Source organism: Mastigoproctus giganteus, chromosome 2 (assembly GCF_048544385.1).
Source record: "Mastigoproctus giganteus isolate SK-2022 chromosome 2, ASM4854438v1, whole genome shotgun sequence".
Taxonomy (NCBI): Eukaryota; Metazoa; Arthropoda; class Arachnida; order Uropygi; family Thelyphonidae; genus Mastigoproctus; species Mastigoproctus giganteus.
This window is the reverse complement of record NC_143576.1, coordinates 121,301,451-121,328,105: the sequence shown is the minus strand read 5'-3', so window position 1 is coordinate 121,328,105 and position 26,655 is coordinate 121,301,451. Positions and strand designations below refer to the sequence as shown.

The 26,655-nt window shown below is 37.8% G+C and overlaps 1 protein-coding gene across 1 annotated transcript in view; it reads left to right on the top strand.

The window, feature by feature from the left end:
* Positions 1–659: 659 nt before the first annotated feature.
* The window catches only part of LOC150089533 (influenza virus NS1A-binding protein homolog), a 302,567-nt gene continuing 276,571 nt past the window's right edge, over positions 660–26,655 (top strand). The window contains exon 1 of the mRNA XM_090390017.1: positions 660–734. The gene's annotated coding sequence lies outside the window, so the exon portion shown is untranslated. The remainder of the gene's footprint in view (positions 735–26,655) is intronic.

The window sequence follows — 26,655 nt, the reverse complement described above, 5'->3', positions numbered from 1 at the left end:
TCTCGTACCTCACGTGGTCAACAGGTCGCATTCAGTTTTAATAGGGGTGATCATAATTTAGTGATCACTCGGTGTACACACACACAGAGAAACATATGCATATATATATATGTAGGGGTCCGTAAACTTTTTTTCATTTTTGAAGGGATCCGTAGATCTCAGTTGTTTGGGAACCACAGAACACACAATCTCACAGACAAAATTTTGCTGTCCTATCAATTTCTACCTTGAGGGATGAAAATATCCTATGCGGGATGAAAACTTTTTTTTTCTGCTTCCTTTTCCCCTATCCCAGTTCAACCGGCGCAGAACCCTCTGCCAAGTGCGGGATGGAATTTTTTTTTTTTTTTTTTTTAGTGTACGACATATACTGGCCTTAATTTGAAATTCTGTAAAAACTGAACAGAGCAACGAGGCGGAGATGAACTTCTGTTCTAGGAGCCACCCATACAAAATACAAATGCAATACACAATAAGTGTTTACCTCTTAACTGCGTTTTAAGAATATGTTAAACGCTTCACGAATATCGTGATTATTTTTCATATTGATTCCAATTTATTCCCTCGTCAAGGTAAAAAAAAATTGCAGTCCCCTCGTAGAATCCTTCTGAATAAAACTCTTTCCATTCAATTGGTTATATACCGTAGATCAGATCATAGATGCAGCTGACGGGAAAGAAAGTACAACGAACAATTTTTTAAGAATTACAGTATACTGTTCCCTAGTGATAAAGGTATTTGGGCCCTAAGTTAAACTTCGAATATATATAATATTTTATATAAAATTTTAGATATTATGTTCACAAAATATTGCTAACCTTCAAAGATAATAATCAGATATCATTTTGGTAGGGGGCATGCTTCTTAAATCGCAGGGGCCTGAGAAACAATGTACAATACCTGGTTGATTCGCTGTATAACGCAGATTTTGAGATGAACTCATTCCCCATCTTCCACAAAAAAGCTGAGTCTGTTGTGCTTGTGTAATCTTTGCTGATAGCGGTTTCCGTATCGGATATAAACTGACTTATTTTCTCTGACAGATGAACAGGAAGTAACAGTATTTTGGGCGTTTTTAGAGTTGCATAAAGCTGTCTACAACTTTTAGACTTGCACTTTTTATGTAAAAACTTGTACAGTTTTATGTAAAACCGCCTACCATTAAAAAATCTGGAATTAAAGAAATAAATCTAATTAAAGTGTTGTGTTTAGATTATACGTTGCTGTTGGCATTGATGTTCAAGCTGTAGCTCTTTTACTTCACGGTTAAAAACATTTGGAGTTCGCAAACCTTTAGATTATGTCTTTTTTATACAGTGTCGAAATATGAGTAATTTACTGAGCTTGTGAAATATGATATTTCTCAATTAGATAATTTAGTTCGTTTTAACATCCTATATAAACTAAAGTCAGAAAAAAGGTAGGCTTACTCCTTTCTCACGTCTGGGATACGGAAGTTCGAAAGGATCCGCGCGTGCTCCCTCCACTTGTGATAATAGTATTTTGATTGCCAGTTAGGTAAACGATTCGTTATTGTTTCTCTTATTATTCCATAGGATAAACTCTTCTTTGGTAAGTTTTAAAATGCTTCATCCTTTAATTTTATACGTACTTTGAATGAAGTCTTTATTTTCATTACGTTTCTGTAGGAATATTGCGACGTCTATTCTAGAGGTTGCTTATCGGCCATGTTATGTAATCGTTACCGAAATTAATTGATTGATATAACTAATTTATTTAAATTAATGTGGTTATCTTTGTCATGCTATTCATTAATAGTCATATTATTAATAATATTACTTTTTAAACATGTGGAGGTTAAACTGTTATCTTGTGCATAATCTGGTATTTTCTTAATTTATAATTATGCATAAACAAATTTGTAAATTGGACGAAATAACGTTTACTTGAGCTGTAGCAATTCATTATTTCGAGAATCGCGTTTCCGAACGCACAAATGCCATTTATCTGTATCTCTTATTTTATTTTATGTTGGCGCTGTATTTCGTACACAATATGCCAGCTGACGAACCACGACCTTTTATGTATCATTTATTCAGTATTTTGGGACATTACGAGTAAACTATTTCTAGGATGCGTTTGTGTGTATTGCCAGAAAAGGACTTCAGTACAACAAATGGATCGGGGTAAAATTGGCAGTCCCTCATGCTTTACCTAAACAATTTAGCTTTACACATAAGTGGTGACAGTGAATGGTGAAACTTTTGAAATAATTGAAAAGTTACCAGGGCGAGATTTCGAAAGCTTAAACTGTGTATAACATAATGCATACTCAGAGAAGGGTACCAGCACTTCAAAGGCTGTGAAATCATTGAGGGTGTGCAGACAGTGGGGATATCATGGTGGTAGATTAACTTGTTGCATGCATTAGAATCATTATTTGGTTAGATTGCCATCGTAAACTTAGGCAGCTGAAGTTGGAATATCATATGCTGGTTGCCATGCCTATTTTATATTTTAAACATGAAGAGATTCTGCAGCTTCTTTGTTACCAAGTTTGTAATAGCAGATTAGATATCAACTCACTTCTGAAGTGGGTTGAAATTTGTGATCACGATCTAGGATTTCTAAAAACAGTTTGAGATGAAACTATTGTTTTTAGAAATCCTAGTATTACCTTTGCAACCTGTAGACCAGTGCTGTAGTCATAAAATTAGCAGAGAGTATACTGTGCATATCAAGTTTATTATTCAAATTAGCTTCAGTCGCATAGAACTTGCATAAACTATATTGCCTAAGAATCAAATTCTATTAAATTTATTTTTTAATTTTCAGTAAATATTTTAATAATATATTTTTTTAAGTCTTTCAAAAACCAGAAGGTATATGCTATTCACCTAAAAAAAAATCAAGTGGATATATCAGAAATATCCAGTGTTTTTCAGTAAGAAAAAAAAAAGTGGATTGAAAGGGCTAAAATTATATTTTTTTAATTTGAAACATATTAATAAAAATAAATTATTAATAAACATATTATAATTTATAAAAAATAAAATATTTTTTATTTGAAACACATTAACAAAGGAAGTATAAATTCATTTTGAATTTATACCAGGAGGTTATACTATTAATAGGACTTAATTCTTTGATGATGTCAAAGAATTAAGTCTTTCTCATTCTCCTAGGTATGTCAAGTTTGACTTCCTACCTCGCAGTCTAAAACACTGGTGAAACTGATATTCAGGTGACACTTAAGTCAGGTGGACCTAATTTCAGCAAAGTCCAGTTGGTGTATGACAGCAAAATCCTCTGCTGCTTAGTAATCCTGGGTATAACCCTCATGTGCATGTCCTGAAATATAGCACTTAGCATACTGGAGTTGACCGCCCAGGTACGAACCAACATAAACAGGCGTTTTGGTGTGGCATCTACACCATAGAGAGGAATGTTGCCCCTCCGTGTTACCAGGCAATACTGGGTGGTAGATGACTCATCAACCGGTACAATACCACCTCTTTGCTTATTAGAGGCTTGAAGTGGTGAAACCCATGTTTAGTCTCCAGAACGAAGCTCCAGCAATCTCTCCCCCCCATCTGTTCCATCATGTAGTATGATTGATGTCTTTTGAGTTTATGATGGACATCATGGCGAGATACAGTTTTCCTAACATTTTGAGAGTACAGCTCTAAAGAGGTGTTCACAGGCCGGCCACTAAATAGTCCATCAGACCGAACATATTGGTAACACTCTAGGAGGGGTCCAGATCAGCTAGTGTATAATCTCACTGCCTTTACTCTGCCAGATAGTAATTGAAGGGAGTCAGAGTAGTGTGTATGTGTGGGGGGGGGGCCATTGTTGGGGACATGTTATGTCAAGGAGTGGTGAAAAATTCTTGCCATGTATTTGCTAAATCCAGAAATTTCATTAATTCATACAGCATGTCATCCACACCTTTTCTTGCTACTCAATACATCATGAATTGTCAATCTAATAGCGCAATCTTATATGGGAAAAGATCTAAACCTCACAAACACTTCCTTGTTCAAGTATATGTGGTCTCAGTTCCAATCTTAGTGATGTCCAATTCCATTTGCAGTGTGCTAAACACCATATATTCTTTCTGACAGAATTCAACCACTTCTCATCTAAGGTGTCCAAATTATTTGCTTTATGATTCCTTTTGCTTCAAAAGTGGTACTTGTGCACATATCCGTTCTGATATTCCCCATCAGAGACTTAGTAATTTAGAAAATCTTCTCTTTTCGATCTTCTCTGGCTTAAAATCTCTCTCTATCACATTTTGTCACATTCTTCTGTTGCCCTGTCATTCTACCAACTCCACTAATCACTTGGAAATCTTTGACTTCCTTTCTTTGAAATTTGACTTTCTCCAGTCCGGCTTTCCTAACAGTGAGGTAATTTTCTTTGGTAATTTTAATGTTCTCAACTCCAGCTGCTTCCGTTTTCTAGTCACACGGACTCAGCTACTTTAGATGCTGAAGCTTTTGCATTAGCATTAGCATTAGTAGAGGCATTTGATGCAAGAAATCAAGCTTATGCAGCATCAGCCAAAAAAAAATAAAGTAAAATAAATAAATAAAAAATAACCACTTCCACTTCACCCCTCTGTTAGTCTCCAGTTCGAAATACCTGTCCAGCTGAGCCTTAAACTTATTTAGGCTATCAACTTCCACGACAAGGGATGGAAGTCTGTTCCACCTACCAACCACCCGCTGGCTAAAGGCAAATTTCCGCACATCTATCCTACATCTGTCTTTCCTCAATTTGAATTTATGCCCTCTCAGGTGATTATTCTGAGCAAGAGGAAGAATCCCATCAGCATTGAGCATGCTCAAACCATTCAAGGCTTTGTACACCTCTATCAGATCACCTCGCTGGTGCCTAGTCTCCAGACACTGTAATTCGCAAAACTTAAGCTTTCTTCGTAAGAGCACCCCTTTGTTCCATTCACTAATCTTGTTGCCCTTCTCTGTATTCGTTCCAGCAGCTCTACATCCTTCTTGAAATGAGGCCTCCAGGCCTGTATACAGTACTTTAGGTGTGGCCTGACCATTGCCTTATACAAGGGAATAATCACCTCCTTATCCCTGCTAGAAAAATTCCTATATATCATTGACAATACACCATGAGCTACCCTTGCAGCCCGTCTGCACTGCTCAGAGAACTTCATATCTGCCTGCACAACCACCCCCAGGACCCTTTCATTCTCTACCACTGTCAGTGTAGTACCACAGAGTTGATACGTTGCTCTGGGGTTGATGTTTGCCATATGTAGTACTTTACATTTGTCAATGTTAAACTTCATTTGCCACCTCTCAAGCCCATCTGCTCAACCTTTCCAGATCCTGTTGCAGCAGCATAGTGTCAGTAGTGTCCTTGACAACCCTGCCAACCTTCGTATCATCTGCAAACTTGGACATTAAGCTTGATATACCATCATCAATATCATTTATAAATACAGAAAACAATAAAGGACCCAATACTGAACCCTGAGGTACTCCACTAATAACATTAGACCACGATGAGCAGTGTCCATTGATTACCACTCTCTGTCTTCTCCCCCTCAACCACCCCTTTATCCATAGCAGCAATTTGCCTCCAATGCCACGCCACACTGCTCCAGTTTATGCAGCAGTCTTCCATGTGCAACAGTATCAAAAGCCTTTCTAAGATCCAAGTATATAATATCAAAGTTATTCCCTGCATCCAGTTCTTTTGTGACTGCATCATAGTATCCAATCAAATTGGTCAGGCAAGACTTCCCCTTAACAAAACCATGCTGTGTCCGAGCTATAACTGAAGTCTTGTCTAGATGATCCTGCAGTGCTTCTTTAACCAGTGCCTCCATTAATTTTCCGGGAACAGAAGTTAAACTCACAGGTCTATAATTACTTGTGTCAGCCTTTGATCCTCCTTTGTGAATTGGGGTCACATTTGCACATCTCCAGTCCATGGGTACCTCCCCTGAGTCCAAGGAAGCTCTCATAATTATGGCTAAGGGTTTGCTTACTTCCTTTGCTGCCTCCTTTAATATAACTGGATAGATCCCATCCACCCCAGGTGCCTTTCTTGTGTTTATCTTCAACAATTTCTCCTCCACTTTACTCTCAGTTATTACAAGGTTCTCTAGCTTACTGCCAGAGTTGAATACACCTCTGGCATTCCCCTCGCCGAATAACTCCTCATGTGTGAATGTCGATGCAAAATATTCATTTAGTTTGTTAGCTACCTGAGCAGGATCATCAACAGTTGACCCATCGATATCAAGTGGACCAATCTGATTCATCCCCTTCCTTCTAGAGTTTACATAAGTAAAGAACTCTTTGCTGTTTTTCTTCGCATCCCTTGCCAAGGATTTCTCTAATCTGCCTTCGCCTGCCTAACCTCCTTTGTAACTTGGTTACAGATCAACTTGTATCTATCATAGGCTTCTGTGTCACGTGTTAATTTGTATGTATCCCATGCATTTTTCTTCTCTGCCATATGCCTCATTAGTTCATCTGACATCCATTTAGGCCTAAACCTTGAACAATATTTCTTAGTTGGTATGTAAAGTCTAGTTGCAATTACTAATGACCTCGCATAGACCTGTCAATTACCCACTAGAACACCTGACAATCCTAACCATGAAGCCAACAGATCTAGTTCTCACAACCCTTCTAAGTACATGATCGAGGTGAATGGTCCTCTAGGCACCTCAGATCACAACTTGATGATGTTCTGTTCTCCAGTGGATCCTGTCTCTCATGGCCATTCTCAACCTCTTGTTGTTTGGCATTACAAGGATGCAAAATGGGATGATTTGCCAGATTTCGTTTCTTCTTTTCCTTGGTCAGATTACTGTTCTAAATCTTCTTATGTCAGTGTTTTCTCGGATCATGTCAGTGAAATTATTCTTATAGGGATGGAATCCTTTATTCCAAACTCCATCTTAAAATCTCAAACTTTACCTAAAACTTGGTTTTCCAATAACTAAGGCTGTTCAAGAGAAGAATGTTGCATATCATAATTGGCTTGTATCCACATCCCCAGGTTCATTTTCTGCCTGTACAAAGCTCACAACAATTGTAAAGCAGTTATTAATCAGTCCAAACTAGATTTCAAATAGGATGAGTAGAAAACTTGCTTCTTGTCCAAATTGTAGTCAAGCGTTCTAGTCTCTTGCCAGAGCTGTTGGCTGCAACTTTTGCTCATCTCTGTTCTCACCTTTGTCAAAACCAGACAGTTCTATTGCTACTTCAGCCAAATATATGCAACTGACTTGTTAGCATCATATTTTTCTTCCAACTCGGGTATTGATGATATTGGTAAACTGTCCCACCATTCCCAGTACACTCCATTCAATGACTCCTGTGGTCTTCCATCAAAATGATGTCAGAAGGGTTTTGAACAGTGTGGATGCTAAGAAAGCTCCAGTCCTGATGTTATTTCTGCACTTGTTCGGAAAACCTATGCTTCTGAACTTATTCCTGTTCTGTGTCGCCTTCTTTTAACTTTCTTATTCCAAAGGTGGTTTTCCCTTCTGGATATATGCAAATTTCCTGAAAATTTGCATATATCCAGCCAGTGCATAAAATAGGGTGACATATCACTCCCATCCAATTATCATCTCATTGGAATTACTTTTACTCTTTCTAAAGTAATGGAGAAATCAATTAACTGCCAAATCTTAAACCATCTAGAAACCTTCCATCTGATCAATAATTGCCATTATTAATTCCATCACCATTGATCCCACTTATGTTACCAACTTATGGACAAATTCGATCGAAAAAAATTGGTGAAACTCAAGCAATTGCTCTTGACATTTCAAGGGCTTTTCATTGTGGTTTGGCGCCTCCGTAGCCAGGTGGGAAGGAGCAGCAGGCGTAGCACACGCTTCTTGATTAGACCGAGGTTCGAGCCCGTCACCACCAAATACGGAGGATGCGGAAAGGTCAGGGAATGACCACCGCATATCCCGGAGCAATATGGCCTTAGTTGCTAATGCTCCTAAAAAAAAAAAAAAAACAAATATCATTGTGGTTTTTTTTTTTTTTTTTATGAAAACCCCAAACACGACAGGTATTAGGACCTACAGTACTTAGTACCGTGCTTGGATTAGAGGTTGAGAAGATGAAAGAAGATATTTGTTGACATTAGACTTGAACTTCTGTAGACTCTAATTTTCAGGAAATACATATGAAGGAAGGTTGTTCCAGAAAACAGCAGTAGAATGAATAAACAAGAAAGATGAAAAGTTGGTTCTGTGAGTTTGAAGTTGGACAGTAAATGGATGTTGGCTGATGGCGGCACATGTTCGGACTGTTTTGAAAAAGAGAGCGGGAATTATAGAAGCCAATTCAGAAGAACAGTGCCCATGGAACTATCTGTAGAAAAGGCATGCAGCAGAGACAGTACATCTATGAGAGAGCAAGTGGAGAGACTCTGTTAGAGATGAGTCATTAATTAACTTAACTGCCCTCTTCTGAATCAAATCTAGAAGCTTGAGTGGTTTTGGGGGCACCACCCCAGATGTGGAAACAATATTCCATGGTAGGGCAGATTTGTACAGAGTGAACAGCTGTTTGGAAGAAAAGTATCGCCAAGAACGAAAGAGAAAACCAAGTTTTTTAGATTCAGAGGAAGCAATATTTGCAATGTGCTTGTACCAAGAGAGATTAGAAGTCAGATTAATCCCCAAAAGAAATATATCATTTTGCCTAGAAATCGGAGTGCCACCAAAGATAAACATATGAGCAGAAGAATCCTTTTTGCGAGATATAAGACAAGACTGAGTTTGAAAAGGATTGAAATGAACTAAGTTGTCTTTACCCCACTGGAAAATTACCTGGAGATCAGCATTTACGGAATTGGTAGCAGATATTCGAGAAGTTGAAGCTGATTGAACAGGACAAGGTTTCTCAAAATGTAATGTGGAATGTAATGTGCTATCATCGGCAAAACTACGGATAGGATTTGCGGTCAATAGAAGGATATTGATATACAAGAGGAAAAGAGTGGGGGGAAGAACTGAACCTTGGGGGACACCAGAATTAGTGGAGAAGTTAGAAGACAGAGCTATCTACCATTACCATCAGTGAGCGATCAGAGAGAAAACTGGATAACCAATTACAAAAACAGTTGGCAAACCATAAGATGGAAGCTTGTTTAGAAGACCTTTATGCCAAATACAATCGAAAGCCTTTGAGATGTCAAGAGCAACTGCTTGTGTTTCACCAGACATTTCCATTGAATTTGTCCATAAGTGAGTAAAATAAGACAGAATATTGCCAGTGAATCGACACTGACAGAATCCATACTGGCGATCATTGATCAGACGGAAGGTTTCTAGGTAGTTTAAGAGTTGGCAGTTAATTGATTTCTCCATTACTTTAGAAAGAGTAGAAGTAATTGCAATAGGATGAAAATTGGATGGGAGGGATTTGTCACCCTCTTTAGGAACTGGCTGGATATGAGCAAATTTCCAAGCAAAAGGAAAAACACCTTTGGAATAAGAAAGTGAAAAAAGGGGGCAAAGAACAGGAGTAAGTTCAGGAGCACAGGTTTTGAGAACAAGTGGAGAAATACCATCAGAACCTGGAGCTTTCTTAGCATCAAGATTTGTCAAAATCCTTCTGACATCCTTTTGACGGAAGACCACAGGAGGAATTGAATAGAGCGTGTTGGGAATGGTGGGAGGTGTTTTCCCAAGATCATTAATACATGAGTTGGAAGAAAAATGGGATGCTAGCAGGTGAGCTTTATCTTTGACTGAAGTGACAACAGAACCATCTGGTTTTGACAGAGGTGGGAGCAGAGATGGGCAAAACTTGCGGCCAATAGCTTTGGCAAGAGACCAGAATGCTTGGCTACCATTAGGGCAATAAGCAAGTTTTCTACTCTGTCTGTTCAAAATATAGTTTGGATTGATTAATAACTGCTTTATAATTGTTGCGAGCTTTGGTGTATGCAGAAAATGAAAGTGAACAATTGAAAACAAGCCAATTACGATATGCAACGTTCTTCTCTTGAACAGCCTTAGCACATTTATTGGGAAACCAAGGTTAGATAAAGAACGAGATTTTACAGTTGAGTGTGGAATAAAGGATTCCATTCCTACAAGGATAATTTCACTGACGTGATCTGAGCAAACTTTGACATCAGAAGTTTTGAAACAGTAATCAGACCAAGGAAAAGAAGAAAACTCTTGCAGGTCATCCCATTTTGCATTCTTGTAATGCCAAACAACATCAGGTTGGAATAGCCATGAGATAAAGGCTCCATTCGAGAAGAGACCATCACAAAGTTGTGATCTGAGGTGCCTAAAGGACCACTCACTTCAACCGTGTACTTAAAGGGTTGTTTGTGCAAAAAAGATAAAGCGTGTTGGCTGTATGGTTAGGATTGTCTGATATCCTTGTAGGTAAATGAATAATCTGTGCAAGGTCATTAGTAATTGCAAAAGCCTCAGCATCTCGACCAGCTGGGTCAATGTGACTTGAAAATGGAAGCCAGCTGGAGTTGTGAACATTAAAATCACCAAAGAAAATTACCTCACTGTTAGGAAAGTTGGACTGGAGAAAGTCATGTTGCAAAGAGAGGAGAACGGTGGAGACAACAGATGAATTTGACACAATGAGGTAGAGAGATTTTAAGCCAGAGAAGATCGAAAAGAGGAGATTCCAAATTACCAAGTCTCTGACAGGGAATATCGGAACGGACATATGCACAAGTACCACCTTTGAGGTAAAAGGAATCGTACAGCGAATAATTTGGGGAACTGAGATGAGCAGTAGTTGATTCAACCGATAACTGAGATTCTGTCAGAAAAAGTACATGGGGTTTGGCAAACTGCAAGTGGAAATGGACGTCGTTGAGATTAGAATTAATACCATGTATATTTGTGAAATGAACTAGGAAGTGTTTGGCGTAAAGGTCTTCTAAATAAGCTTCCACCTTATGGTTTGCCATCTGTGTTTTGTAATAGGTTATCCATTTTTCTCTCTGACCACTCACTGTGGATGGTTCTCTGTCTTTTAATTTCTCCACTAATTCTTGTATTCCTCAAGGTTCAATTTCTCTCCCCACTCCTTTTCCCCCCCTCTTGTATATTAATGACTTCTTCCGTTGGCCAGAAATTGCATTCCACCTTCCTGTCTGAAAAACCTTGTCCTGCACAAACATCTTCAGTTTCTCAATTATCCACTACCAATTCTGGCACCTTCATAGCCAGGTGGGCAGGAACAGTAGTGCATAGCACACATCTTGATTAGACCGGGGTTCGAGCCCGTGACAACCAAATACGAGGATGCGGAAAAGTCAGGGAATGACCACCGCATATCCGGTGCTCCTAAAAACCAAATAACAACAACTACCAATTCCTTAAATACCGATATCCAGTGGGGCAAAGATAACTTTTAGTTGTTTTCAATCCTTCTAAAACTCAGTCCTGCCTTCTATCTCACAAAAATATGCTACTGCTTTTCTTTGATGACACTGACTTCTAGGCAAAATCATTTATTTCTATCGGGATTATCTCACCTTCTAATCTCTCTCTTGACATAAGCATATTACAAATATTGCTTCCTCTGCATCTAAAAAACTGTTTTCGCTCTCGTTGTTACTTTTCTTCCAAACAGCTGTTCGTGTTGTACAAGTCGCGAATCTGCCCTACCATGGAATATTGTTCCCACATCTGGGGTGATGTCCCCAAAACCTCTCTCAGGCTTCTAGATTCCATTCAGAAGAGGGTGTTTAGGTTAATTAATGATTCATCTCTAACAGAGTCTCTCCCCTCCCAGTCTGATAGACTTTCTGTTTCTGCTGCATGCCTTTTCTTTAGGTACTTCCATGGGCACTGTTCTTCCGAATTGGCTTCTATAATTCCTGCTCTCTCTTCCAAAGCAGTCTGAACATGTGCCAGAACCAGTCAGTGGCCTTTTACTGTCTGACTTCTAACTCACAAAACTAACTTTTCTTCTTCCTCATTCATTCATTCAACTTCTGTTTTCTGGAACAACCTTCAGTCATATGTTTTTCATGAAAATTGCAATCTAAAGTAGTTTAAGTCTAATGTCAACATGTATCTTCTTTCATCTTCTCAACCTTCAGCCCATGCATTTGTACTAAGTACTATAGGTTTTAATGTCATGTTTGTGGTTTTTATAATAATAAAAAAAAAAAAAAAAAATCATCAAATGCTTTACAGTTGCAATCAGAAAAATAGAGACCTGATTTTGGGCAGGGAAAAAAAAATTGGACATTACTTATTATTGCTTCTGCTGATTGTGCACTAATTTCTATATAGCTCTCCACTCTCTCATACAACAGCAACTTTATTCATTTGAACTTGTACCAACATTATCCCTCCCTCCTTGCCAAACTGTGTTTTTGCCAGCATAAATTATGGCAGCTAAAATGAATTGAGTTTTGCAAGTTCAAAAAAGACAGTTTTATAGCAATTGTGTAACCAATGGAAAGATTGTGTGAATAGCCAAAGTGATTGTTTTGAAAAATTTTACTTGTAATATCTTAATATTGCATTTGTTTAAACAAATTTAGTCTTAGAACTTTTATTATTAGCCATATGGTGCAAGGAAGCCCGAGGCTTATGCTGCACCAGCCAAAAAAAATTCCCAAGTTACCCTGAGAGAGAGAGAGAGAGAGAGGTAGAAAAGAATCACCAAGAAAGAGAATGATGATGATGATATCCAGCTCAGGACCCTGGGTGTGCCAAGCCCATGCCCTACTTATGTGAAAAATAGTGAATAAGTTTGCTCTGAGAATAAAAATTACACCCTTCAGAAGAAATGCAAATGAGCATAAAAAGTTTTCATAAGTAGAATTACAACTATTATTAATTCTTAATGTGTAAATGAATACATACTCATATAAATTATGCTTAATTAGCTTAATTTTCACAAAATTTAAATTTAAAGGTCACACTAAAACAAATCCTTCAAACTAAATTAATTCAAGCACATAGCAGCCAGAAGTGAAAGAAACAGGTATGCAGGAATTAAAAAAATGTATTCGTGTAACACTGCTTGTGTTGAAAACAGAAAGAAAATTATTAGATTGGATAGGTGATGTGGGAAGTGTGTTTTTTTTTTTTTTTTTTTTGTTGTTGATGCTTGCGTTCTTGCATCATTTGGCATTATTATTAATAAATTTTTTGGAATTATATGAAAAGTTTACATAGCATGATGAGAATACCTTGTCTTCTTTATGGCTTGTACTTTCCTAAGTTTTTTTTTTTTTTTTTTTAATTTGTGAACTAAAATGCCAAAAGATAAATAAAAATATCACCTGGGAAAGGAGGATTTGATCTGCTGCCAGCACTATCCCATCAGGAACAATAAGGCATTTGAAACAACATAGCATTTCAGAAACCTCTAAAACTACCTAAGGGCTTGGTTGTAAAAGTCTGTGGTCTTGTGTTAGTTATCAAATCATTAACAAAGTGATTATATATCAAGTGAAGGGAGATGATCAAAAGAAGCACCTGAAAAGAAATTTTGCAAAGAACATCCCCTCTTCCCATCAATGGATGATTTTTTTGTATGATTCCAAAATAATCAATTCTGTTTCAGTGCAGATCAGCTTTATGCAAATAAACATAACACTGCTGAAATTGACATACATCTAGTACGGCAGTTAATGTTTTGGAACCTCCTTAGGCTCCCTTTTCAAAATATAACTAGATAGATAAAAGAAATCAATTTGGTTGATATTTTAGTATCCTTAATTTTAGATTAATATGTTAAAACTTTAAGAATCCAAAAAAAAATATAAGAATTAGCTAATTACAAAGGATTATCAGAATGAAAATGGTACAAAATTGAGGAACTAGCCAACACTGAAGTCTACGTGAGTAATGGTGCATAGTTCTATGAAAAACTAAAAGGAATAGTATGAGGAAAAGAGAGGAAAGGTTTGAGAATAATTTGTTACTGGCCGAATAAAATGAGTAGAACCTGTAAGAATGAATAGAATTGGGGGGAAATGGGAATGACTGTATGGAATTAGGATAGTTGCTTGGTCACCAGCAACCAAGAATGAATGAAATTTGGCCAGTAAGCGGGGGTTAAACCCCAAGGAAAATGAGCAGGGAATATGGAGATGACAGAATATTCAAAAAATGTGAAACATACAATATATGTATAATATAGCGCTGAACTGGGCAGATGGGATTACAGGTGTCCAGCATGATTTCAGCAATGTCATGCTCTTTGTTTTCTTGATCCACACCACTGAAATTCCCAATAGCTGTCAGCAAAAGCATTTTTCTCTGATTTTTTTTTTTTTTTTTCCATTAAATTTTAGAAATTGTTCTCTGGCTTTGTGACATTGAAGCATCTGGTTGGTGTCCAGATGTTTCAGTGTCACAAAGTGTGAAAGTGTGTATAGCAGCTTCAACTGTTATGCTCTCTCTCTATATATATAGCTTCCTCAATGGCTGGCTGTTGTCCAAATGTTATAGTGTGTGAGGCTTTTGATTACATTTTGCTTTCCAATAGAACTAAAGTTCACCAAAATACGAAGGATGCGGGAAGGTCAGGGAATGACCACCGCATATCCTGGAGCAATATGGCCTTAGTTGCTAATGCTCCTAAAAACCAAATAACAAACAAACAAGATCTAAAGTTCAGCAAAATGGGTTGTATTTTCAAAAAAAATAAGTAAAAAATATACATTTTTAACTTAAATGAATTTTTCATGTGTACATAATAGATTGAAATTGAAGGAGTATAAAAAATTGAACAATTTGGAATTACTTCTTGGTTGATTTTTACAATTGTGTGCATGTAGGGTCATTTAGAGCTCTGTGCCTAGGGGAGTAGCAAATTTTTTATTGGTTATGGGTTAAAACATTTTAGCCTTGAGATAGGGATATGCTCTTAAGAGCGACTGTGAACTACTAGGAATTCCTAGTGTGAAATATTAAATCACAGTAGATATTTCTAGAAAAGAATACCTACTGTGATCTCTCAGTTAAATACTCTTATTTTTGTGAACCTTTTTCTTTCTCCTAATTACCACTCTTTGTTCTTAACATTCCTTTGATTTCTTGTTTTATAATAAATAAAGATCTGTGCAATCTTTATTTATTATTATCATTAGCCATATGGTGCAAGGAAGCCTGAGGCTTTTGCTGAGGCTTGAGCCAAAAAAAAAAATTCTGCATTACACACACACTCTCTCTCTCTCTCTCTCTCTCTCTCCCTCCCCCTCCCTCCCTCCCCTGTGTGTGTGACAGAGAAGTAAAAGGGAATCACCAAGGAAGAGAAGAATGATTATATCCAGCTCAGGACCCTGGGTGTGCCAAGCCCATACTCACCAGATGTGATCTCCTGGTTTTAATAGGAAGGAAGTAAAACAAATTACTATACACTGCTTAGAAAGCAATATAATGAAATTGTATTACTTAAAAAAAAAAAAAAAAACCCTTCTTTTGGCTTAGGTCTTCCTTATCACCTGCCACCTCTCAGCAGATGGGCTGAGAGGTGGCAAATGAAGTTTAACATTGACAAATGTAAAGTACTACACATGGGAAACAGCAACCCCAGAGCAACGTATCAACTCTGTGGTACAACACTGACAGTGGTAGAGAATGAAAGGGACTTGGGGGTGGTTGTGCAGGCAGATATGAAGTTCTCTGAGCAGTGCAAATGGGCTGCAAGAGTAGCTCATGGAGTATTGTCAATGATATACAGGAATTTTTCCAGCAGGGATAAGGAGGTGATTATTCCATTGTATAAGGCGATGGTCAGGCCACACCTAGAGTACTGTATACAGGTCTGGAGGCCTCATTTCAAGGAGGATTGTTTGTTATTTAGCTTTTAGGAGCATTAGCAACTAAGGCCATATTGCTCCGGGATATGCGGTGGTCATTCCCTGACCTTTCCGCATCCTCCGTATTTGGTGGTGACGGGCTCGAACCCCGGTCTAATCAAGAAGCGTGTGCTATGCACTGCTGCTCCTTCCCACCTGGCTACGGGGGCGCCTTCAAGGAGGATGTAGAGCTGCTGGAACGAGTACAGAGAAGGGCAACAAGATTAGTGAATGGAACAAAGGGGTGCTCTTACGAAGAAAGGCTTAAGTTTTGCAAATTACAGTGTCTGGAGACTAGGCACCAGCGAGGTGATCTGATAGAGGTGTATAAAGCCTTGAATGGTTTAAGCATGCTCAATGCTGATGGGATTCTTCCTCTAGCTCAGAAAAATCACCTGAGAGGGCATAAATTCAAATTGAGGAAAGACAGATGTAGGATAGACGTGCGGAAATTTGCCTTTAGCCAGCGGGTGGTTGGTTGGTGGAACAGACTTCCATCCCTTGTGGTGGAGGTTGATAGCTTAAATAAGTTTAAGGCTCAGCTGGACAGGTATTTTGAACGAACAGAGGGGTGAAGTGGAAGTGGTTTTTTTTTTTTTTTTTTTTTTTGGCTGATGCTGCATAAGCTTGCTTTCTTGCATCAAATGCCTCTACTAATGCTAATGCTAATGCTAACCTGTCTTCTTTTATTCATGGATATCTTTTGAAATAGGTATGTCAGATGATTTTGGCATGTGTTTTTAATTTGAAGCTTACACTCAGAAATTGAAAAGCTAATTAAGAGATTAATGTGGCAGCTAGGTGCCTCAGATAGTATCACTCAGTTACCTTCTTGAGGTACCCAGTTTTCAAGCTCTGCCATTCCATATGGGTGGCCAGTGCAGTGGTGAGTCAGTTTGGTGTGACATAACCACTACAAAAACTAGAATGTTAATAGGAGCCCTAATAGTCCAAATGACTGTGTGAAGTATGAATTATTAACTGTAATGAAAATTTAAAAATAGAAAATAAAGTCACGTTTCCTGATGCACATAGGCAAGTTATGTCAAGCATGTTAATAATAACTGCTCGATCCTACACCAACCGTTATTAAATAAAATAAATAAATAGCGTTGTGTTATATTAAAATAATAATGATATAAATAAATCAGAGTGTCTTATAATGGGAGATTTTAATTTCCCAGATATTGACTGGAATTTGGGGGCTGGTTACTCACACACTAGCAGGGCTTTTGTGGATTTATTGGATGATTGTTTTCTACATCAGCATGTTCGGGAGGCAACTAGAGGGAGTAATACTCTTGATTTAATTATCAGCAGTGATTCTTCATGCATTAAGAATCTGCAGATAAATGAACCACTAGGTGGCAGTGATCACAGTGTGCTGAAGTGGGATTTACTCAAAGAGGTAACTACCATTAGGGGTAAAGGGAAGGGTTATTGCTTCCGTAAAGGCGACTACAATGGACTGAGACAGTATTTAAATTCTATACGGTGGGACCAACTGATGATGTTACCAACAGCAAATTCAAAATGGGAAGCATTCAAAGAACTTATCTTGGAAGCTACTAGGCTTTACATACCAACTAAGAAATATTGTTCAAGGTTTAGGCCAAAATGGATGTCAGATGAACTAATGAGGCATATGGCAGAGAAGAAAAATGAATGGGATACTTACAAATTAACACATGACACAGAAGCCTATGATAGATACAAGTTGATATGCAACCAAGTTACAAAGGAGGTTAGGCAGGCGAAGGCAGATTACGAGAAATCCTTGGCAAGGGATGCAAAGAAAAACAGCAAAGAGTTCTTTACTTATGTAAACTCTAGAAGGAAGGGGATGAATCAGATTGGTCCACTTGATATTGATGGGTCAAGTGTTGATGATCCTGCTCAGGTAGCTAACAAACTAAATGAATATTTTGCATCGACATTCACACATGAGGAGTTATTCAGCGAGGGGAATGCCAGAGGTGTATTCAACTCTAGCAGTAAGCTACAGAATCTTGAAATAACTGGGAGTAAAGTGGAGGAGAAACTGTTGAAGATAAACACAAGAAAGGCACCCGGGGTGGATGGGATCTATCCAGTTATATTAAAGGAGGCAGCAAAGGAAGTAAGCAAACCCTTAGCCATAATTATGAGAGCTTCCTTGGACTCAGGGGAGGTACCCATAGACTGGAAATGTGCAAATGTGACCCCAATTCACAAAGGAGGATCAAAGGCTGACACAAGTAATTATAGACCTGTGAGCTTAACTTCTGTTCCAGGAAAATTAATGGAGGCACTGGTTAAAGAAGCACTGCAGGATCATTTAGACAAGACTTCAGTTATAGCTCAGACACAGCATGGTTTTGTTAAGGGGAAGTCTTGCCTGACCAACTTGATTGGATACTATGATGCAGTCACAAAAGAACTAGATGCAGGGAATAACTTTGATATTATATACTTGGATCTTAGAAAGGCTTTTGATACTGTTGCACATGGAAGACTGCTACACAAATTGGAGCAGTGTGACATTGGAGGCAAATTGCTGCTATGGATAAAGGGGTGGTTGAGGGGGAGAAGACAGAGAGTGGTAATCAATGGACACTGCTCATCGTGGACTGATGTTATTAGTGGAGTCCCTCAGGGCTCAGTGTTGGGTCCATTATTGTTTTCTGTATTTATAAATGATATTGATGATGGTATATCGGGCTTAATGTCCAAGTTTGCAGACGATACAAAGGTTGGCAGGGTTGTCAAGGACACTACTGACACTATCCTGCTGCAACAGGATCTGGAAAGGTTGAGCAGATGGGCTGAGAGGTGGCAAATGAAGTTCAACATTGACAAATGTAAAGTACTACACATGGGAAACAGCAACCCCAGAGCAACGTATCAACTCTGTGGTACTACACTGACAGTGGTAGAGAATGAAAGGGACTTGTGCAGGCAGATATGAAGTTCTCTGAGCAGTGCAGATGGGCTGCAAGAGTAGCTCATGGAGTATTGTCAATGATATACAGGAATTTTTCCAGCAGGGATAAGGAGGTGATTATTCCATTGTATAAGGCGATGGTCAGGCCACACCTAGAGTACTGTATACAGGTCTGGAGGCCTCATTTCAAGAAGGATGTAGAGCTGCTGGAACGAGTACAGAGAAGGGCAACAAGATTAGTGAATGGAACAAAGGGGTGCTCTTACGAAGAAAGGCTTAAGTTTTGCAAATTACAGTGTCTGGAGACTAGGCACCAGCGAGGTGATCTGATAGAGGTGTATAAAGCCTTGAATGGTTTAAGCAAGCTCAATGCTGATGGGATTCTTCCTCTAGCTCAGAAAAATCACCTGAGAGGGCATAAATTCAAATTGAGGAAAGACAGATGTAGGATAGACGTGCGGAAATTTGCCTTTAGCCAGCGGGTGGTTGGTTGGTGGAACAGACTTCCATTCCTTGTGGTGGAGGGTGATAGCCTAAATAAGTTTAAGGCTCAGCTGGACAGGTATTTTGAACGAACAGAGGGGTGAAGTGGAAGTGGTTTTTTTTTTTTTTTTTTTTTTTTGGCTGATGCTGCATAAGCTTGCTTTCTTGCATCAAATGCCTCTACTAATGCTAATGCTAAAAAATAGAATGATATAATTCCACCGGATAAAAAGGTAACTGTCTGTACAATAAAATATGAAATTTTAAACTGCAATGAATAGATTACAATAAACAATGTAGATAAAACACAGGATAATAAAAGCGCTAAAACACCATAGCTTTCAGAGGCATCTGCCTCCTTTTTTGACAGTGAGGTTTATCATACAGCACATCCTTAAATATCAACAGGCTCACGGTTCTCAGCACATGTTTCTACAGGAGCATGGGCAGTATTCTCCCCACATGCACTGGAACTGGAAATGGCTCGGGAGTGTGCCAGGCGGAACCGCTCATCCCGGCCAAGAACCACCGCCTCGAAGAGGGAATGAATGTGGATTCCCCTGTCTATTAATGGTATTGCCCTCAGATTTTGGGACTGCAAATGGCTCGAGAGCTTGCGGATTTGCTCCTCTATGTGCCCGGTCGAAGATAACAGCTTTGTTTGGGGAGATTTGATAGTGCTCCTCCCAAAAATGTTCTGCCACAGCAGATGTCCCATAATCCACAGTCTTTATCACGTTCATATGCTCCCCCAGATGATCATGATCTTTAAACAGAGTTTCTTTTCACCAACATAACATTCCCCACAATCCGGGCACCTTATCTCATACACGACCCCACTTGTACATTCCCTTGGTATGGGGTCCTGTGACACAACTGTGTGCAACCTCCACTCTAGCAGCTGCACACAATGTGTCTGGCAATCGTGCAATACTTAAGCTATACACTCAGGCCTGGATAGTAGGGAATGTATGCGGTGGCAACTGGTGTAAATGGTTCTCTTCGTCCATGCTCTGCTTCTCAGATATATTTATCTATGATCCTCTGGGGGTAGCCACATTTTCTGAGATCTGCTGTGACACGTTTAATTTCTTCTTTGCTATCCTCGGAGGTGCTGCAATGGGACCCAGCCTTATCCAACAATGCCCTAATAAGACTGTTCTTATGATGGTTGGTTTGTGCAGTATTGTAATGTGTATTTATTTATTTATAGATAAACGCACATTAATAAATAAATGTATTTATTCATTTATTTGCATCATTATTATTTTAATATAACACAACACTATTTATTTATTTTATTTAATAACGGTTGGTGTAGGATTGTGCAGTTATTATGAATATTCCCAACCCCAGAGGCCTATTTGAAGATATGTTAAGCATGGCTTGTAGTTCTTATGCTGCTCGCACTTGAAACTTCCTACTGCGGCTCAAGTGGATATATCAATTCTGCCTAACACCTGTCTGGCTAATTGGGTCACATCTACGCTTGCCAATCTAAAAAAAAATCCTTTTGGATATATCTATTTAGAGAGATTCTTCAAATATCTCTCCAAATAGAGATTTTATCCTCAAAAGAAAATTAGCAAAGCTATAAATACCCCAGTCAGCTTCCCAAGTAATACTCCTTTGGTCTCATACGATGCAGAGCAATCAAAAACTGATAAAGACTCAAAAAACATCGAATCTCGCACCAACAGTAGAAGTGGATGATCATTTAGATAACGATGAACCCGTTTTAGAAATCTATGTGAATGGCACTGTGGATTCTGGATGCCATTTTTTTTTTTCACAAAAAAAAGACAAGACAGACAAATGCTCTGTTTACAAAAAACAGTCAGACCAAGCCGTCACAACTAAACCTAAATAATGTCTAGTAACATACAGTGGAACTGCAGAGGACTGAACAGCAATTCTAGTGACTTAAGAGAATTACTCATTCATTTCAATCTGATAGGAATGTGTCTTCAGGAAATATTCTTGTCATCATGTGCTTCACCAAAATTTACAAATTATACCATGTATAGAAAAGATAGGAGCTCAGTCTCCTGCTCATAGAGGAGTAGCTGTTCTTGTAATTGAATTACAAGCTACCCTAAAACTGTGGTAGCTCATATTTCAATTGATATATCAATTACCCTAGTTTCCATTTATATTTCACACTCTCAACAATTCTCCAATACAGAACTTGATAATCTTACTATGCAACTCCCACCTTCAGTCTGCCTTTATTGGTGACTTTGATGACCACCAGCCCTTATTGGGATCACCTGCAATGGATACAAGAGGCACATGGATTGAAACATTCTTGAATAATAATAACCTAACTATACTAAACACTGAATCTTCCACCTATATTCACCTACTTACAGGATGTACCTCTGCTATAGACTTATTGATCTGCTGACCATCAATTTTTCCAAGTGTGATATGGTCAGTGATAAATGATTCCCTACATAGCGATCACTTCCTGATCATTTGCTCATTACAAACATGGATAACTCCATCTCTTAAACAATGATCCACTTATAAGTTTAACAAGGTGAACTTAGATAGCTACTACATCCAAATCCATTTAGACAGGATATATGTTCAACAACAACCAATTGATGATATAACTATCTACATTACTAATCAGATTCTAACTGTAGCAAAAGCTTCCATTCAAAAATTACATTACCTGTGTTCCCACTGAAACCACTGGTGTAATACAGATTGCTCTGATGCCAAGTTGGAGAAAAACTATGCTTGAAACAACTTCTGCAAGTTTTCTACTGCCAGTAATCTAATTGAATATAAAAGGGCTAAAGCAAAACAAATAAGGTGGAAAGCCAAATGGGACTCCTGGATCGCATTGCCTCAACTATCACCAAAGATATTAACCCACAGTTCTTCTGGAGAAGAATAGAACTGATAAATGGAAAATCCCTTTGGCAACCCTCTCCAGTATTTTGCTGGAATGGTAAAGATCTGTCTGCACCTAAAGAAATCGCCAGAGCATTAGCAGAATCAGTCTCTACAATATTCTTCCTTTTCCTATACTGTCTGCTTTCAATGCATCAAAGCAGATGTAGAGAACTCCTCCACATATCTTTCCAGAAATTAAGAAATCTTCAAATAGTGCTGCCAACCCAGATGGCATTCATTACATTATGCTGAAACACTTACTTGAAGAGGACTTGTGTACTCTACTGATTTTTTTATAATCAGAACTTCTTTGAAAACTTTTATCCTCTTTTCTGGTGCTGTTCTTTCATTCTTGCTCTACTAAAACAAGCCAAAGATCTTTTCGTTGGTCCAGAATTATAGGCCAATAACTCTTACAAGCTGTGTGGGAAAAATTTTTGAAAGAATCGTTCATACGAGGCTTGCATGGATCGTGGCATCAGCAAATCTTATATCAGATCATCAGTATTGGTTTCATAAGAACAGAGCCACCCTGGATGTACTCATCAAAGCTGAATCCCATATATTTGCAATGCCTTTGTCATGAAACTATCTAATCATGATCAACTTAGATATTGAAAAGGCATTTGACACTACCTGGAAATATGGTATTAATGTGGACCATTACTAGTGCTAAGGGGTTATCTTTCTGAGTAATTCAGAATTATAAAGAATTTTCTACACCTGGGCTGTTTTCAGGTCTGCTGTCAAAACATACTGTCTATATCTCATATTCAGGAAGAATGAGTACCACAGGGTTCTATGCTCATCACAACCTTATTCTTGGTTTCAGTCAACAATATGACACAAGATCCCTAAAACTGTTGAGGCTTACATGTATGCAGATAACCTCACCATTTCCTGCCAGTTGCAAAGCACAGACGTGGGATGGTATTAGATACCCCAGCTAAAGTTGCAGATGAACTCAACAGTTACTTTGCATTGATATTTACAGAAGAAAAACCCTTTATGTCAATGATGAATTATGGGAGCGAAGTTGAAAAAAATTTAATTAATGATGTTGAAATTTCATATGTTTATTTAATAAAAACTTTTTAGCCTACAGGCCAGTAAGGTTCCTGGGGTTGATGGCATATACCCTATAATCTTAAGGGAGTGCATTAAACCATTGAGTCTAATTATGAGAGCATCACTGGACTCGGGAGTGATTCTGTTAGGTTGGAAAAGTGCCATTGTATCTCCAATACATAAGGACAATTCTAAGAATGTAGTGGAAAATCATGGACACAATGATCAAGGGTGAAATTCAGGATCATTTAGATAGAAATGGAATTCTGAAGGATACTCAGCATGTTTGTGTACAGGGAAAATCATGTTTTATGGTTACTATTTTGACAGGGTCACTCAAGAGCTGGAATTAGGGAATAATTTTGACTTTGTTTATTTGGATTTCAGAAAAGCATTTGATTCAGTCCCACATTAGAGGTTACTTTATAAGCTGGAACATGTTGGAATCACAGGGAAAATCCTTAGATGGATAGCTGAATGGCTTCGGGGCAGGAGGTTATGGTAAATGGTTATTCCTCAGATTGGGTTGATGTAAGAAGTGTGGTTCCCCAAGGATCAGTATTAGGACTGTTTTTGATTTTCATAAATGACATAAATGAAGGGATAGAGGGCATGATGTATGAATTTGCAGATGATGTAAAGGTTGGTAGAATAGTTAATGATCACCGCCAAGCAGAGCTACTTCAGTATTGGTCAGAAAAATGGCAGCTGTGCTTTAATCCGCAAAGTGTAAGGTATTGCACCTGGGAAACAGTAATCCCAAAATAACTTATACACTTGGTAGAGTTGAACTAAAGCTGGTAGTGGAGGAAAGGGACTTGAGTATTACGATACGGTCCGACATGGAGTTCTCTAAGCATTGTAGACTGGTTGCAAGTTAGGCCCATGGTGTCCTATCAATGATTTTTCGAACGATTTCTGGTAGAGATAAGGGTGTCGTAATCCCATTATATAAGGCTATTGTTAGACCACACTTGGAATACTGTGTTCAAGTATGGAGACTGCATCTAAAGAAAGAAAGACATGATTCTTCTTGAAAGGGTCCAAAGATGAGTAACTTGCCTGGTGAGATCAGCAAAAGGGTGTCCATATGAGGAAAAACTTCGAATATGTGGGTTGCAGAGCTTGGAAACTAGGCACCTTAGAGGACACTTGATTGACGTGTTTAAGGCTCTGAGAGGCATAAGAAAAATGAATGAGGATGAAATTTTCACGGTTATAAATGATTCTAGAACAAGGGGCCATCATTTCAAAGTTACGGGTGGGGGGTGATGTTTAGACTGGATTGCAGGAAGTTTTATTTTAGCCAGCGAGTTATAAATTACTGGAATAACTTACCTACATGGGTGATAGAGGCTGACAGTTTGGGAAAATTCAAAGGTCACCGGAATAATTACCTACAAGAGGAGGGAAATGTATAGGTTGTCTATTTCCTTTTCTCTTATTATTTTTTTATTATTATCATTATTTGATAGTATGAACAAGAGCTGTAATGCTCAATATGTTCTACGTTGATATCAATATTTGTAAAATAATGAGAAGTTTACCTCAATATAATATGTAGAACACTTCCTTATGATACTCTCCAGCAATTTAAAACGAAAAAATCGAAAATCTTACATTACAGTAAAAAATAAAAAATAATTAAAAATCAATTGAACACAATTAAAAATCAATCTAATGCAATTAAAAATTAATTAATTAAAAGAAATTTAACGAAAAAATTGCAAAAATGATTTTCCTTCTTGAAGCTTACAACGCTTTTCGATCATATGTAGTGATCACAGAAATGAAAATTACCGAATAAGGGTGAGCATGAAACTTAAATAGCGATTATTTGTCTTCGCGCATGTGCATAAAAGTTCATGAATCGGAGATTAGAAATGGCTGCTGAACATTAACAGAATTCTCATATACTTTAATTTCAGCAGTTTCTGCAATTAATAGTCTGATATAATTATGTTGGACCCTAAGTGTTTTGGCCTCATTAAATAAAAGTGTTTTTCGTTAACCGTATGAAAGGCTAATTCTGGCGCTGCTGAACGAAAAGCACGAACCAAAGCCACGTGTTGATTTACACGAAAATTCAGAGGAAAACACATAGAACCTTGGTACAACGAGTTGCAATCCCCGCAAGAAATGTATACCAGGTAATTTATTTGTGTTGCGAACGAGGAAAGGACTGAGCGATTTTTCAGTATAGTGTGTAGTTTCCGTATTGGTCTGGCCACAATTTTAAATTCGGTATCTGTTAAGTTGTTTGTGCCACTGTTCAACATATGGGACAGAAATAAAGTATATTTTTTAATATTACGATTGTTGGTTAATGTAGTATTTTGTATCCTATCCTTAGCTTGTACCCTAATTCGGTTTATTCTAGCAAGGGGATAACCCCTGTTTAAGAATCTGCTGGTTAATATTTGTATTTCTGAGCCCAAAGCAGATTCTTTCGTTGAATATTTATAGGCATTTAGAAATTGATTAAAGATAATAGATCTCTTGTAGGAGAATGGGTGATAGCTGTTATAATGCAGAGGCATACTGGTGCTTGTAGATGTTAAATTGGATTTTATTCGAGTCCCGAGTAAGCATGAAATTTAGAAAATTTAATTACTTTGTATCCGTACCCTCCCTTTCCAATGTAAATTTGAGTCTAGATTGAATATTATTAAACGAATGTAAAATGTCTTGGATAGTACTACTGTCAGTAATAACTAGAACATCGTCTAAATACCTCCCATAGTAAGTGATACGGGGTAGAAAAGGCATCAAATGTATATGCTCATTCGTTGAGAGATAATCTCTGATATTAAGCTGCTAAAGCTCAATCCCATCAGCAAACCAAAAATTTGTTTGTATACTTTGTCTCGAAAGATGATATAGTTGGCCCCAACTAAGAGTTTTAATTAAGTGAAAAATTTCTTTAATAGGAAGCTTCGTATAATTAATCGGTATAGAGTTATTATTTAACATATCCCAAATAATATCTAATGTGTATTCAACATTTACTTGATGATAATTTATTCTCACTAGATGTTACCCCGTATATAACGAGGTAACATCTAGTGAGAATAAATTATCATTATCATCAAGTCCACAGTCCTTAAGGTTATTAAGTAGTGTTTATTACAGAAACTCAGCATTTTTATCCTTGGTCACACATGTATATAGCATTATAAAACCCTTTAGACAGGTGATACAATTTGGGATTAAGAACTACGATACACTATTTAATAACCTTAAGAACTGTAGACTTGGCGATAATGATAATTTATTCTCACTAGATGTTACCTCGTTATATACGAATGTAAACGTTGAATACACATTAGATATTATTTGGGATATGTTAAATAATAACTCTATACCGATTAATTATACGAAGCTTCCTATTAAAGAAATTTTCCACTTAATTAAACTCTTGGTTGAGGCCCAACTATATCATCTTTCTAGACAAAGTATACAAACAAACATTTTTG